Here is a 14,822-nt window from a genome sequence, read left to right as displayed (position 1 = left end):
ACAGGTGAACAAATGAAAGCCCAATGGAAAAATAAATAAGTGAAGGTAGGAATTAAAGAATGAATGAAAAATTCAGGAATCAATGACTGAATAAGCAAATGAATAGAAGAGCAAAACTGCTTATGCTTTTAGGTGTTTTAAATGTCTATTTACTTAGGGGCGCCTGAGTGGCTCAGTCGGTGAAGCGTCCGACTTCGGCTCAGGTGATGATCTCACGGTTCGTGAGTTTGAGCGCCGCATCAGGCTCTGGGCTGACCGCTCAGAGCCTGGAGCCCACTTCAGATTCTGTGTCTCCCTCTGTCTGCCCCTCTGCTGCTTGCACTCTGTCTCTCGCATTGTCTCAAAAATAAATATTAAAAAAATTAAATATAAATGTCTATTTATTTAAGTAATCCCTACACCCAACATGGGGCTCGAACTCACAACCCTGAGATCAAGAGTCCTGTGCTCTACTGACTGAGCCAGCCAGGTCCCCTGTTTATGCTTTAAAATACAAATTGGAGGGGCACCTGGGTGGCTCAGTCAGTTGGTCGTCCATCTTCAGTTCACGTCATGATCTCACGGTCCATGAGTTCAAGCCCCTCATCGGGCTCTGTGCTGACAGCTCAGAGTCTGGCAGAGCCTGGAGCCTGCTCTGGATTCTGTGTCTCCCTCTCTCTCTGCCCTCCCCCCCCCCCCCACTCTGTCTCTCTCTCACTCTCAAAAATAAATAAACATTAAAAAAATTTTTTTTAATACCAATTGGACCACATAAGTTCCTTGCTTAAAATTCTCCTGTGTCCTCCCTCCCAGTTTGCTTGGAGTAATAAGAATAAAATAAAATGCCACAATAACAAAGAATAACAAAATTCAAATGCTTTGCCATGGCCCCCTAGGCTTTGTGTGCCTTGTCCCTGTCCACCTCTCCAGTCCCATTTGGGCCATCTTCCTCCTCGGCTACACTGGGATCCTTCTCGGTTGCCAGAATACATTGAATTTTTGCTTCAGGGCCTTCTCACATGTTGTTCCCTCTTCCTAGGACACTCTTCTTGCTTTTCACAGTACTGGCTCCTTTCCATCTTTTACCTGAAGTACCCTCCTCAGAGGAGCCGTCTCTGACCACCCCATTCAGGGAGGGTCCCCTTATTCTTGCCCTTGACACCCAGTTTGTCTCCTTCATGGCAGTTGTCACAATCTGAAATGGTTTATGTCTCAGTTCATTGTTTATTGCCTATGAATCTCTCTTGACCAGATCAGGGCTCTGATCTCAAGAGATACCTGGCATCACTCGGGACAGATGGACAGAGTCTAGGACTCTCATTTACCCATTTAGAATAATCTGGTGGTAGGGACACAGACTGTGGCCCAGACTACTTGGTTTGTGGACCAACTCTGCCTCTTCCCAGCTCTATGACCTTGGAAAACTTATTTTACCTTTCCGTGCTTTGGTTTCACCATCCGGAAAATGGGGATACTAGTAGACCCCACTTTACAGGAGTCTTGGGAAAAATCAATGAGCCGTTGGCACATAGTAAGTGCCATAAAAGTGTTTGCTATCATTCACTCATCCATTCGATCAAACCTCAGATCCTCCCTGTGACTACCCTATGCCAGGCTGGGTGCTGGTGTCTCAAATAGGAATCAGGCTCCAGTCCTTGACCTCTATGTGGCACAGGAGGCTGGTGGGCACAGGGGCAGAGAGGCCAGAGGCCATAGGAGGGGCCTGTTGAAACCCCCCACTATCCTTCTAACCCCCCCCCTCACATTTTCCTTTAAAACATTTCTGCAAACTCCGAGCAAAACCAAAAATCAAAGTCCAGCAAGCCTGCTGAGACCTGCCATCCATTTCCCATCTAGCCGTCACTCTCCTCCTGTTCTTACTGCTGCCTTCAAGCAGCCTAGATAGTGTCTGCTGTCAGTCCCAATATCCTTCTTGGCAAAGACCGTGCTCTGCTTTGCCTCCCTTCCCTTCCAGTGTACTTGCCCAGAAGTCCCCAAGCCTGCAGCAATCCAACCACCCACCTTCTCTGGGTACAGAGGAGACAACCACCTGCTATGCAGGCAGGGTCACAACTCCCAGGCTCAAAAGGACATGAGCCAGCCCCAGCAACCATCCAGTGCATTTCCTAATAAGCTGGCCCTATAGATCTGCCCAGAGGACCAGTTCATGCCCTTTCTTCTGTTTTTCACCTTCCCCCCTCTTCCCTCCTCACTTGTACTCTAAATGCCCTCACCTTTTGCATGCCTCCCACCTTCCATAACCCCTTCTCAAGCATCATCTATCTCTCCCTCCGCACAGAATTATCCTTGCAGCATACAAATAGGTTCTAGAATTTCCCATTTAAAAAGAAAAAAACAAAACAAAACAAATATCTTCCCTCAGAGAATTAAGCATTTATCCTGCTTTCTTAGGAGGATCTGCAGTTCATTCCTAGTGGATGAGGGAAAGCTTTTCTTTGCAGAAAAAAAGTGCCAACTAATACACTAGAAGGGATGTGAGAACTAGAAAAAACCCATTTTGCAGCCTCAATTAGATAATCAATTTAGGCAAAAGAATCATCAGTGATGTGTGAGTCAGCTTGGGCAGTCGTCACAAAATGCAGGGTGGCTCAAACAACAACCTATCTCTCACAGTTTGGTAGGCTGAAGGTCCCAGATCAAGGTCTGGTGGGATTGGCTTCTGGTGAGGGCTCTCTTCCTGGCTTGCAGACAGCCACCTTCCAGGTACATTCTCACAGGACAGAGAGAAGGTGAACTCTTCGGTGTCTGCTCGGATTCCAGCCCCGCCCTTATTACCTCATTTAACTTTTAATTACTTCCAGAAGGGCCCTATCTTCAAATACAGTCAAATACAGGGATTAAGGCTGCTACGTGTGAACTGGGGGGAAGGGGGACACAATCCAGTGCATTGTAGATGCCAAAAGTGCCCGGTGAAAGGTTTTAAGGGACAGACAGTTAACACGGTGCTGGGAAGGAGCACGGCACAGCTGATCTGTGATTTGCAAAAGGGATTTCTCCTTTTTAATGGAGAAGTCTGGTAGACACCTCGTAACTAAAGTAAGCTGGCACCATGTGACTCCTTGGGTGATGACTATTAAGGATGCGTCATCACTGTGAATAATTCTTGCTACGGAAGCTTAACCTAAAAGCAATCAAGGGGTCAGCAAGCTATTGGTCATATATGACCTCTGCCTGTTTTTGTGCATCCCCTGAGCTGAGAATGACTTTTGCATTTTTAAGTGGTTCGAAAAATCGAAGGGAGAATAATACTGCTTGACATATGATAATTAGGGTAAATCCAAATTTCAGTGTCCATAAATAAAGTTGTATTGAAGCACAGCCATGCTCCAGGGGCTTTCGTATTGTGCGTGGCTGCTTTCACATTACAATGAGGGTTGAATAGTTGCAACAGATGCTGTATGATCTACAAAGCCAAAAATATTTACTTGGCTTTATAGAAAGTTTGCCAATCCCTGCTCTCGACCTGACTTCCAGGTACAAGATACACAGAGCTTAGAGGACTAAGGTAAACAGCGTTATGAGGGGAACTTCAAACTCATCTACAGTGTGAAACATCCTATGAGAACACTGGACTGGTCACTTTAAAAAGTTGCTGCCATTAAAAAAAAGGGGGGGCAGGATGGGGGGGGTGACTGTTCTATACTGAAAGAGACCAAAGAGACATCACTACCAAATATAGTGTGTGAACCTTGGTTAGATATTTTTGGAGAAAAACCCGCTAAAGCCAGTAGTGGTTGATATGTTTTTCTCTTTCTCTCCTAGATTTCCAGCTCCAGTAGGGCAGGAGTTTTGTCTCTAAGTCTACCCAGCACCTTGCAAGTGCCTGGCACCTAGTAGGTGCTTGATAGACGCTGGTGGCAAACAGGAATGAAAGAAGGAATCACTTTCGCTTGAGGGACGGGGATGACCTCACAGAGGAGGGAGTGTCCGAGTGGGTTCTGAAAGATAAATAGGAGACTGCCCACAGGAGAAACTTCTAATAGAGCCCCCCGCTCAATGGCTCTGGGGCCAGGGATGACACCCATTCTGTGGGCCCCAGACAGCAAGCAGAACTCTGACTGGTGGGTGGAAGCTCAGGCAGACAGGCAGAGTTTCAGCTCAAGAGCAGAGGAAGAACGACAACAGTCAGGACAGCTCAGCAGCAGAATCCTTGGTCTCAGGAGGCGCCAGAGTGAGCAGGTGGAGGAAATCCACATGTGGGCAGGGGGTGGGCCTCCATGGGGATGCACAACCAGTCTCACCACCAAGCCTTTGCTCCATGGTGCTCCCCATGTGGTGGCCTCTCTCCTCTTTTTCTTTTTTTTTTTTTTTGCCCATGCTCAGTCTTCTAGGCAGGTGGTATTTTCTCCCTTCTCTGAACCTTGAGCATTTCTTGTCTGCACCGTAGGGGGCGTTTCACATGCTTGGCCTTTTATGGGCAGGCACGTCTTCACCTAGTTAAGAGGCAGGACCTCTGACCCACTGTATGACCTTGAGAAAGTGCCTGTCTCTGGCATTCTGTTTCCTGATCTGTACAAGGATAGGGTGGGACAAGACGTCCAATGAGGGCTGTTCAATCTCCAGATGTCTTGCTTGAAGTCTGCCTGGTCCTCTTGGCCTGTATATAACTGGGGACTCCTGGAGGACAGGGAGGGTACTGGCTGAAGCCCCTCTGCCAGGACCCCCAGGAAGGGACCCGACTCATCTCTGCACAGCACAGGAGCCAGGGGTGGCTGTGGGGTGTGTGGTGATCCTCTGACCTCCTTCCTTGTCAAAGGCAGCGTGGGTCATTCAGGCCCCACAAGTTACTAACTGTGTTGTCTTAGACAAGTGATTTAACAATTCTAGGCTTTAGTTTCTACATCAATCAAAACCAGAACAGTAACAGCTATCTTCCAGGATGTGGAGTAAAAGAAATGATGGCTTTGAAAGCACCTTTACCAGATGTACAAAGAGCCATCAGGAGCCAGGGAGGGAGGTCTGATCAGTTTTAGAAGCTTTCCCACCGCTCCTTACCCTAGTCCCTCCATTCTCATAAGGTGATTGATGCAGGGAGAAATAATAAATACTTTCTATGTCTAAAGCAGGCCCGGCACATAGTAGGCGCTCAAACGTTTGCTAAAAGAAAGATTCATTCTATAACCACTATCTCGCTTGAGCCTTGAAGCCAAATGGGAAGGGGCAAGATAATGGTTTTCTCTGCTGCAAGGGTAAAGCCACTGCAGCTCAGAGAAGTAAAGCGATTTGGCAAAAGTAACACAGAAGAGCTGGGTTTGGAACTTAGTACCTTCTGCTTACAGAACCCGTAATTGAGATCCCCTCCCATGCAGCCATCTGTGGTCAGGGACTTGCCAGGCTCTGCCTATACTCACCGTCACATAAGGGCGACCTGGTGGGTGGCACTTGGACAAACACAGAGCAGGGAGGGTATGCCCCCCCCCCAATCCAGGGGCTCAACTCTGCTCTTTGGTGGCCCAGAAGTATGCTCCTTGGACAGAGAGACAGCATGGCCTTGGCTCAGCTGCCCATTTATCAGCAGATCCATGGAGCCACAGGACAGGTGTCCCAGAGCAGGACAGTGGGAAAACTGGTACAGTACGGGGCTGTCTGAGACTGTGGGACTGCCTCTGGGCGGCTGACCCAGCCAGGGGGCTCGTGACAAGTTGACGTGGGAGGTCAGGGGTATGCCACCCCAGGGCCTAGGTGCTCCCAACTTCTGTGAGGACTACCATGTTTCCGGTTAGTGGGGCTCTTATGCTGGGGCGGGGGGAGTGTTTCTAGAGAAGGGCAGTACTTGGCTGAGCCGTCTGAAGTCCCGGAGGACGTGAGAACCAGCAGGAGCTGAGTCAAGTACTACCACTGTCCCTGAGGGCAGGACAGAGCATTATGGAGGTGCTGGGTTTCAGAGTAGGCCTGGAGTGTTCCTGAAGGGGCAGCAAGATTTCCACTAGGGGTGGAGAGCTCTAATGGGAGGGAGGACTAGAGTACTAAAGTGAGGTGCAGAGTATTAGGCGTGTTGGTATGTTTCAGGGGGACTGGGGTATGAAAGTTGGGGCACACATTTTAAAGTTGAGCTGGAGTTGGGGCGCCTGGATGGCTCAGTCGGTTAAGCATCCCGACTTCAGCTCAGGTCATGATCTCACTGCTCATGAGTTCGAGCCCTGTGTTGGATTCTGTGCTGACAGCTCAGAGCCTAGAGCCTGCTTCTTGATTCTGTGTCTCCCTCTCTCTCCGCCCCTCCCCTGCTCCCACGCTGTGCGCCTCTCTCTCTCTCTCTCTCTCTCTCAAAAACAAAAAATAAACATTGACAAATTTTAAAGTTGAGCTGGAGCCTCACAGCAGGGTCTGGAGTACTTCAGAGATGATGGACTCTGGTACAGTGGGGGTTACAGGACTTCACTGAGGGCTGGGTTATTTCACAAGGTGTGAGAAGATTATGGGGAGTGAAGAAGATTTGGAGTATCTCAGAGGAATATTACAGAGGAGGCTAAAGTCTCCTGGGAGAAGCTCGATTATTTGAGGGAGCAGGGGTACTTCGAAGGGGACCAGACTCTTTTACATGGTGCAACGAGATTGTCTCAGAGGTGAGCGAGTATGGTGGTGGGGACGGTGTGTGACCCTGAGGTTGTCCGGAGAGCCCCCTTAGCCCTGAGTCTGTAGTCCAAGGATTCCAGGGGCATCCCTGGGAGTCCAGGCTCGTGCTCTCCCCTGCCTCCTCCCACGGCAGGCCATCACCTCCATTTCAGCCACCAGCAGTCCTGACGTATGGGCTATGCTGGTGACCGTGGCCCTGGGAGCCAACGTCCGCTGTTGACTCCAAGTCAATGACACCAAAGAGAAGCCAGTCCCAGTGCAGAATCCTGCCTGAGCTCTGGGGCTTCCAGATAAGGGTCACGCCAACTTGACCATCCCTCTGCCTCTGGGCAGGACTTCCTTTCCCTTTTCAGCAGCCCTCTCCCAAGAGTTGAGGTAGGGGGCATTGATGGACACAGGCCCTTCTGGTTCCAGGGGTCTCTGCAGTCTAGCCACAGTCCCTTCTGCACTGATGGGGGAGGGCATACTTATTTCCTGAGTATGGGAACCCTGTTGGGGTGGGGGAGCCTACTCTCCTGCAGCCCGTGAGATCTGAGGCCCTCGGGGGGCCAGGAGCGCTCAGTGCTCGAGAGGGTGTCAGTAGGTGGTGGGCGGAAGAGTGTGTGCCAACTCTGGGTGGCCCCAGGCCCTCAGGGGCGAATTCCTGTTTGTCCTACTATGTACAGCTTCAGCTACCTACTGGGCTGTCACTTCACCAAGTATCAGCTGGACTATGCCAACTTCTCCAACTGCTACACATGACACCCTCCCCCTTCCAAAGGGCGAGTGGCCCCAGCTCACTTAACATGGGACAGAGCCCCAGACACCCTCCCTGCCCGAGCACCCACATTTCTACCTTCTGTGTCCACACCCCCGGCCGCACACCCTGTACAATGAGGCAGCACAATGCTGTGGTTTCTCACCCAGCGTCAGGCCTGGGGCTGGTATCTCACCTCTCTGAATGCCCTGTGTCTCCATCAAACTGAAGACTATCCTCTTATCTCCCCTCTTCCCACCCCCCAGCAGACTGAGGCTCCCTGGGAATGGAGAATTTGGGGATGGGGGTGGAGGGCTCCCGAGAGTCCTCTAGGCCTTATCAGAATGGGAAGAAAGAATGCAAATACTGTCTCTGAGACAGCTAGGTCAGCCTGGCCTGGCATATGTCCAAGCCTGGAGTCCCTGCCAGAGGAAGGAGAGAAGAAAGGGAAGAGGGATCACCTTTTATTGAGCATCTACTGTATGCCAGGTCCTATTCTAGACATTCTACATGCATAGCGTTTCTGTTGCTTTTTTTAAAAATTTTTATGTGTTTTTTTTTTCATTTTTTAAAATTTAGTTTTGCCCTTCCTCACTGCCCTCCAAATCCCGCTGTAGCCATTGCCTCAACCACGATGCCGAAAGGAAAGAGGCAGAGTCAGCAGCAGCCGCCGCCACCGCAGCAGCCCCCGCGGGAAGAGACTGGAGACGAGGAGGATGGGAGTCCCATAGGACCACCCAGCCTTCTGGGCCCTCCCCCCATGGCCAATGGAAAGCCTGGTGGCCCCAAGTCAGCCCCACACTGGGATCCACCCACATGTCCACCATCAGTAGAATGGATAAATTAAGTTGTTGCGTGTGCATGCGATGGGATACTACACTGCAATGAAAATGGACGAACTAGGGGCGCCTGGGTGGCGCAGTCGGTTAAGCGTCCGACTTCAGCCAGGTCACGATCTCGCGGTCCGTGAGTTCGAGCCCCGCGTCAGGCTCTGGGCTGATGGCTCGGAGCCTGGAGCCTGTTTCCAATTCTGTGTCTCCCTCTCTCTCTCTCTGCCCCTCCCCCGTTCATGCTTTGTCTCTCTCTGTCCCAAAAATAAATAAAAAACGTTGAAAATGGACGAACTCCTGCTACAGGCACCCAGGATGAATCTCAAACACGATGTTGAGCAAAAGGAGCCAGACAGAAAGGAATGAAGACTCTCTTCACAGAGGTCCTCCAGGCTCAAGGGGACCAATGATTCCACCACTGCTGAGTCTCCCACCTCCTCCCCGGGGCAGATGCCCAATTCGGGGGGGCCTAGGCCCCAGATGTGGCCCATATGGTCGTGGTTGGTGGGGGGCCAATACTGGACCTCCTTTTCCTGGACCAGGCCATGGGGGTCCTTCCAGGGGAGGCTTTCACAAAGAGCAGAGAAATCCCCGAAGGCTCAAAAGTTGGTCTCTTATCAAAAATACCTGCCCACCCAAGGATGGCCCCCAAGTTATGGAAGACAAATCCAACCGCCCTGACACTTTGCCACAAAGGGTCACTGTCGATATGAGGACCTCTTTGCCTTCTACCGCCCAGGCGTCAATGGACCTCCTCTGTGAGACTGTGCCTTCCCATCGGGGCTGGAAGGAGCCCTCTGTGACCTAGAGGCCATATATTTCCCTGTGACCCTGGGATGGCTACGGGAGGCTGTTCCACCCACCACCCTCAGTCAGTGACACCCACCCCCGTCCGCCACCTCCCCATTTGGGGTCCAGAGTTGTGTTTCATCACTGGGGCCCAGGGTGTCGTCTTTCTTCTGATCCAGCCTCCAGTGACTCGCCTTCAGGACCCCATCTTTGCCCCCCTCAACTGCCTCCTGGATCCTCTTCCCCCTCACCAGCGGACTGCTGAACAGGAAACCTCTTTGGTGCTATTTCTTGTGCACCTGCCCACCCAGCCCCCTGTACTGCCCTCGATTCCAGAAAGCTCTGGAGCAGTTTCTTACCATTGCCTTCTGGCTGCTTAAGTCCTTTTTATGTGACAAACCTTACCCTCAAAGTTGCCAGTTACTCCGTGAAACTCACCAGGTCGACCTGGGGTCAAGTATGGATGACCCGTGTAGAGTTACTTCCTGAAAGGCCACTCTCCCTGCTTTTGGATTTTGTAGTTTCTGCGTCAGTAGCACGATCCCCACCTCTCTGGTCTGTGATCACTGTGCTTTGTGAAACTGTGCATCCCTTCGTACGCAGCCTCTCTCAGTGTCCGTGGCATCTTTGTGGCTTCCCCACACTAGAGTAAGTTTTTCTGCCCAAACGAGTGAGACTCGGTGCCCTCTAGACTTTCCACACCTCCCAACGGTGGGAGAATGGTGAACCTTTCTGCAAGACTGCCTCCCTGGTCTCCCCATCCTGGTGTCAGTTTCTCCGGGTTTGACACAAGCCCATGAGATGTCCTCTGAAGCTTCTGATGGGCAACCCTATCTCCTCTCCAGCCCACTTTAGCTAGACTATGTCATTGTGAGGCCACCAGCCCTTTCGTCTGAATTCTGTGAATCTCCACCCGGCCTACCTTTGGGTGGAACCTGGACAGTACTGTCGCCTTCGTCTAACCTTCTTCCCCGCATCCCTGGCACTGGTTGTTTCCTGTGAAAGCGGCAGTGAGTTTTGAACTGGCCCTGAGGAAATGGGTCAGGGGTTGTGTGGCCAAAAGGGAAGGATGAGAGCCGTTGGGGAACTGAGAACGATTTTTTTTTCCTTTTTAACATTTTTTTTTATATTAGCAATAAATGCAGTGGAAAAAAAATATTTTTGAGAGTAAGAGTGTGAGCGGGGGACAGGAAGAGAGAGAGGGAGACAGAAGACCCGAAGTGGGCTCCACACTGACAGCAGCGAGCCCAACGTGGGGCTCAAACCCACCAACCGTGAGATCACGACCTGAGACGAAGTCAGTCGGTTCAACCAACTGAGTCACCCAGGTGCCCCAAGTTTTTATTTATTTATTTATTTAGAGAGAACGAGGGGGGGAGGGGCAGAGAGAGAGAGAAAGAGAGAGACAAGCCCAAGCAGGCTCTACACTGTCAGTGCAGGGCCTGACAAGGAGCTCAAACTCATGAACCATGAGATCAGGACCTGAGCCGAAATCAAGAGTCTGTCAAGTAACAGACTGAGCCACCCGGGTACCCCTAGAGTTGCTCTTCCTTTTATAGGGATAGGGAAACCGAGGCCAGAGAGCTCCAGAGACTTACCCAGGGTCATACAGCTAGTGAATGAGTAAAAAAAAGCTGGGTTTGGGCTCAGGGTCTACCCGAACTAACACTGCCTTCTCTCCATAACCCTGATGTGGGCCGCTAGACAAATCCTCATTTCGCCGTCTATTGGCTGAATGACCTTGACCAAGTTGCTTAACCTCCTGAAGGCTCAGCCTCCTGATCTGTACAATGGGGGTATTAACAAAATCTGTGTTCGATGATGAACTGAGATTAATGCATGTGAAGTGCCTGTTGTATTGTGTTACCGTGCAGAGTAAAGGGTGGATAGCGCCAACATTTGAAACATACGGAAGAGACATGGTCCAGCCCCGAGTTTGAAGGAAGAGACAAAGCAAAACGGCAGAAGTCACCCCATTTATAAGTTCTCCAGGTCCAGGGGAAGGGAGAAGACATTAAGGCATATGGACCACAAGCTCCCAGCCCCGCCTTGCCCTTAAGCACTGCACTCAGTTACTTGAAGTGTATGTTATATATCAGCCTTTTCCACTGGACCCTTGAGAGCCTGGCCCAGAGCTGGCATCTCTCAGTGCTGGTTACACTGAAAAACGACATGTTTATTTATTGAGTATTTACAAGGAGCCAAGGGTGATGCTAAGGGCCTTCTGTGCATTAGCTCATTTAGATCTTCACAATGACCATGAAAGAGGGCACCCATTTTACAGAGAGGGAAAATGACATTAGAGAAGATAAGAGCTGGGTGTCCGGCACATAGCTGGCGCTCTTGACTTTTGCTCTGAAAGGCTGAACAAACGGATGGATGAATTAAGAAGGGGGAGGTCGGAGCAAGGAGGTCAAGGTCACAAGTGTTCATCTCTCCCCTCATCCATCTTTATTAGCTGCCACAACTGTGTCCACCACACCTCGCGCCTGGTCCCCCATCACCTGATGGACACAGTCCTAGGGAGCTGGCAGTTCTGCAGGGCCCGCTGAGATCCTCTGAGCCGAATAAAGGAGCAATCTCTCCTGCCAAGCATCTGGCCAGTGCGCCTCTGCCTGAGAACCTGACCTGGAAATTCCATGAGGAGGGCCCATCTCCAAATCTCTGACAATCAACAAAGAGTATAGGAAAACGTCGCCCAGCTGCTCTCTCAGAGGTCCCAGGGAACTAAGGGGAAATTCATTCTTTATTGTAGCAGGAGTGATTTCAGCTAGATTGCAGAAGGGACTTACCGACAGAGAGGGGGAGCAGATCTGGGATTCCTTACTAGAGTTAGGAAATGACACATGGGTCCCTGTGGGTGGCTCCACAGGCTGAGCTGTGAACAAGGCAGACACAGTCTCTCCCGTCTTGGAACTTAGAAGGGGGAGGAGACAATCAACGCGTATGTAATATCGAGGCTGATATATACTTTGAAGAAAGGTAAAGCAGGGAAGGGGACAGTGCGTGGTGGCATTTGCGAGTCAGGGGTGCTTTTGGTTTTATTTTTTATTTTTTTAGGTGAGAGAAGTCCTCTGCAGAGGCGACTTGAAGCAGAGATCTGAATGAAGTGAGGGAACAGCCAGTGCAAAGGCCCTGAGGTGGGAGTGTGCCTGGCAGGCTCTGGGAACAGCAGGCCGCCTGTCCGAGTGAATGAGGGGCACGAACCAGAGCTGAACGGGGAGAGATGCTTGCACTCTGGTGTGCACTGGTCAGCCATAGCATGATATGTGACTTTGTTATAAATGTGATAGGAAACCATTGGAGGGTTTTCAAGCAGGAGAGTAATGTGATTTGTGTTTTAAAATAATTTTTAATGCTTTATTTTTGAGAGACAGAGAGAGAGACAGAGTGAGAGTGGGAGAGGGGCAGAGAGAGGGAGACACAGAATCTGAAGTGGGCCGTAGGCTCTGAGCTGTCAGCACAGAGCCGGACGTGGGGCTTGAGCTCTTGAACCGCAAGATTATGACCTGAGCCAAAGTCAGATGTTTAAACTGACTGAGCCACCCAGGTGCCCCTAAAATAATCTTTTAAAAGATTTTATTTTTAAGAAATCTCTACACCCAGCATGGGGCTCAAACTCACAACCCCAAGATCAAGAGTTGCACACCCCGCTGACTGAGCCAACCAGATGCCCCCAAAATAATTTTTGATTTAATTTTTTAAAGTAAGTTGTAGGCCCAACATGGGGCTTGCACTCGCAATCAAGAGTCACATGTTCTACTGACTGAGCCAGCCAGGCGCTCCTTAATTTATTTTTTAAACAGATAATACGTTCATATGGTTCAAGGAGTAAAATATATTACGAGGCGCCTGGGTGGCTCAGTCAGTTGAGCGCCAGACTCTTGATTTCTTTGGCTTTCCAAGGACATGATCTTGGGGGCGTGGGATTGAGCTCCGCGTCAGGCTCTGCCCTGAGCGTGGAGCCTGCTTGAGATTCTCCCTCTCTCTCCCTCTACCCTCTCTCTCTCTCCCCTTACTCTCTGTCTTCCCTAAAAAAATTAAAAAGCCCCCAAAATGCAAAGTATTGTTCCCCTTCATGCCTTTATTCCCTTCCTTCCACCAACCACACGTGTTAGTTTCTTGATCGTCCTTCTAAGACTTCTTTACACAAACACAAGCATATATGCAATTAACATGTATGTGTTAACATTTATATGTGTCAGACCTTATTCTTATCTTTATTTTTTTTAACGTTTTATGTATTTTTGAGAGCAAGAGAGACAGAGCATGAGCAGGGGAGGGGCAGAGAGAAATGGGGAGACACAGAATCCAAAACAGGCTCCAGGCTCTGAGCCATCAGCCCAGAGCCCGACGCGGGGCTCGAACTCACGGACCGTGAGCTCGTGACCTGAGCCGAAGTCGGACGCTTAACCGACTGGGCCACCCAGGTGCCCCTGACCTTATTCTTATCTTTAAAAGATTTTAATCTCATTTAATCTTTATGACTCAACCCTATGACCTAAGTACTGTTAGCCCTACTTTACAGATGAGGAAACTAGGGCACAGAGAGGCTAAATTATTGCCCCAAATTGCACAGCTTTTAAGTAACCATATTAGTTCTCTAGGGCTGCTATAACCATAACAAATTACCATGAACTGGATGGCTTCAAACAACAGAAATTTTTTATTTTTTTAAAAAAAAATATATTATATATTTATTTATTTATTTATTGTATTTTTGAGAAAGAGAGAGAGAGAGAGTGCACAAGCAGGGGGGCGGGGGGACTGGGAGACAGGGAGACACAGAATCTGAAGCAGGTTCCAGGCTCTGAGCTGTCAGCACAGAGCCCAACATGGGGCTCAAGCCCACAAACCAGGAGATCGTGACCTGAGCCAAAGTCAGACACTCAACTGAAGGAGCCACCCAGAAGCCCCCAGAAATTTGTTCTTTCATGGTTCTGGAGGCTAGAAATCCAAAATTGAAGTGCCAGCAGGGTTCATTGTTTTTAGAGGCTCTCAGGAGCATTTGTCCCATGCCTCTCTTCCAGCTTCAGGTACTTTCTTCCAATCCTTGGTTTGGAGATGCGTCTCTCCAATCTCTGCCTCTGTCTTCACACGGCATTTTCTACTGTGTGTCTGTCTCTGGGTCCAAATATTCCTCTCCTTATAAGGATACCTGTCATGATGGATGTAGGGCCCACCCTAATCAAATATGACCTTAACTTGATCCGCAAAGGCTCTATTTACAAATGAGGTCACATTCACATGTTCCAGGTGGACGTGAATTTCGGCGGGACGCTATTCAACCCACTACAACACGAGAATGTGTATTTGAACTAAGGCAGTCTGGCTTCTGAGTCTGTGCTCTTAATCACTGGTTATGCTGCCACTCAGTAAGGTCACAAATACAGAGACATAAGAAAATATTAAAACTCTTTTTCTACAGACAGTGGAATATCACATATGTTTCTCTGTACCTTGCTTTTTATTTTTCACTTTTTATTATTTTTTTCTTTTAATAAGTTCTACACCCAGTGTGGAGCTTGAACTCAGCCCTGAGATCAAGAGTTGCATGCTCTACCCAGTGAGCCAGCCAGGTGCCACATACCTTGCGTTTTAAACTTAATGTCCCCTGCAAACTTGCCCTATGAGGACACACAGATCTCCCTCATTCTTTTTCACGGTTGCATAGTGTTCCATTTAACGGGTGAACTGTCCTCTACCTAACCCAACACCTTACTAATGGACAATTGGGATATTTTGAGTCTTTTGCTATTGTCAACAGTGCTGCAGTGAATAACGTTATACAAACTTCATTTCTCACTTGTGCAAGCGCATCTGAAGGATAAATTCCCAGAATCAGGACATCTGGATGCATTTAGAATTTTGATAGAATTTGCCAAAATGCCCTC

The 14,822-nt window shown here is 49.5% G+C and overlaps 1 pseudogene; it reads left to right on the top strand.

Moving 5' to 3' along the window:
* The first annotated feature begins 7,943 nt into the window (after window positions 1-7,943).
* LOC125172670 (proline-rich protein 3-like) lies at window positions 7,944-8,901 on the top strand (annotated as a pseudogene).
* Window positions 8,902-14,822: the final 5,921 nt, after the last annotated feature.

This window comes from Prionailurus viverrinus, chromosome C1 (genome assembly GCF_022837055.1).
Source record: "Prionailurus viverrinus isolate Anna chromosome C1, UM_Priviv_1.0, whole genome shotgun sequence".
In the NCBI taxonomy this organism is placed as follows: Eukaryota; Metazoa; Chordata; class Mammalia; order Carnivora; family Felidae; genus Prionailurus; species Prionailurus viverrinus.
Note: the sequence above shows the minus strand (reverse complement) of the source record. Positions and strands in the feature narration are given on the sequence as shown.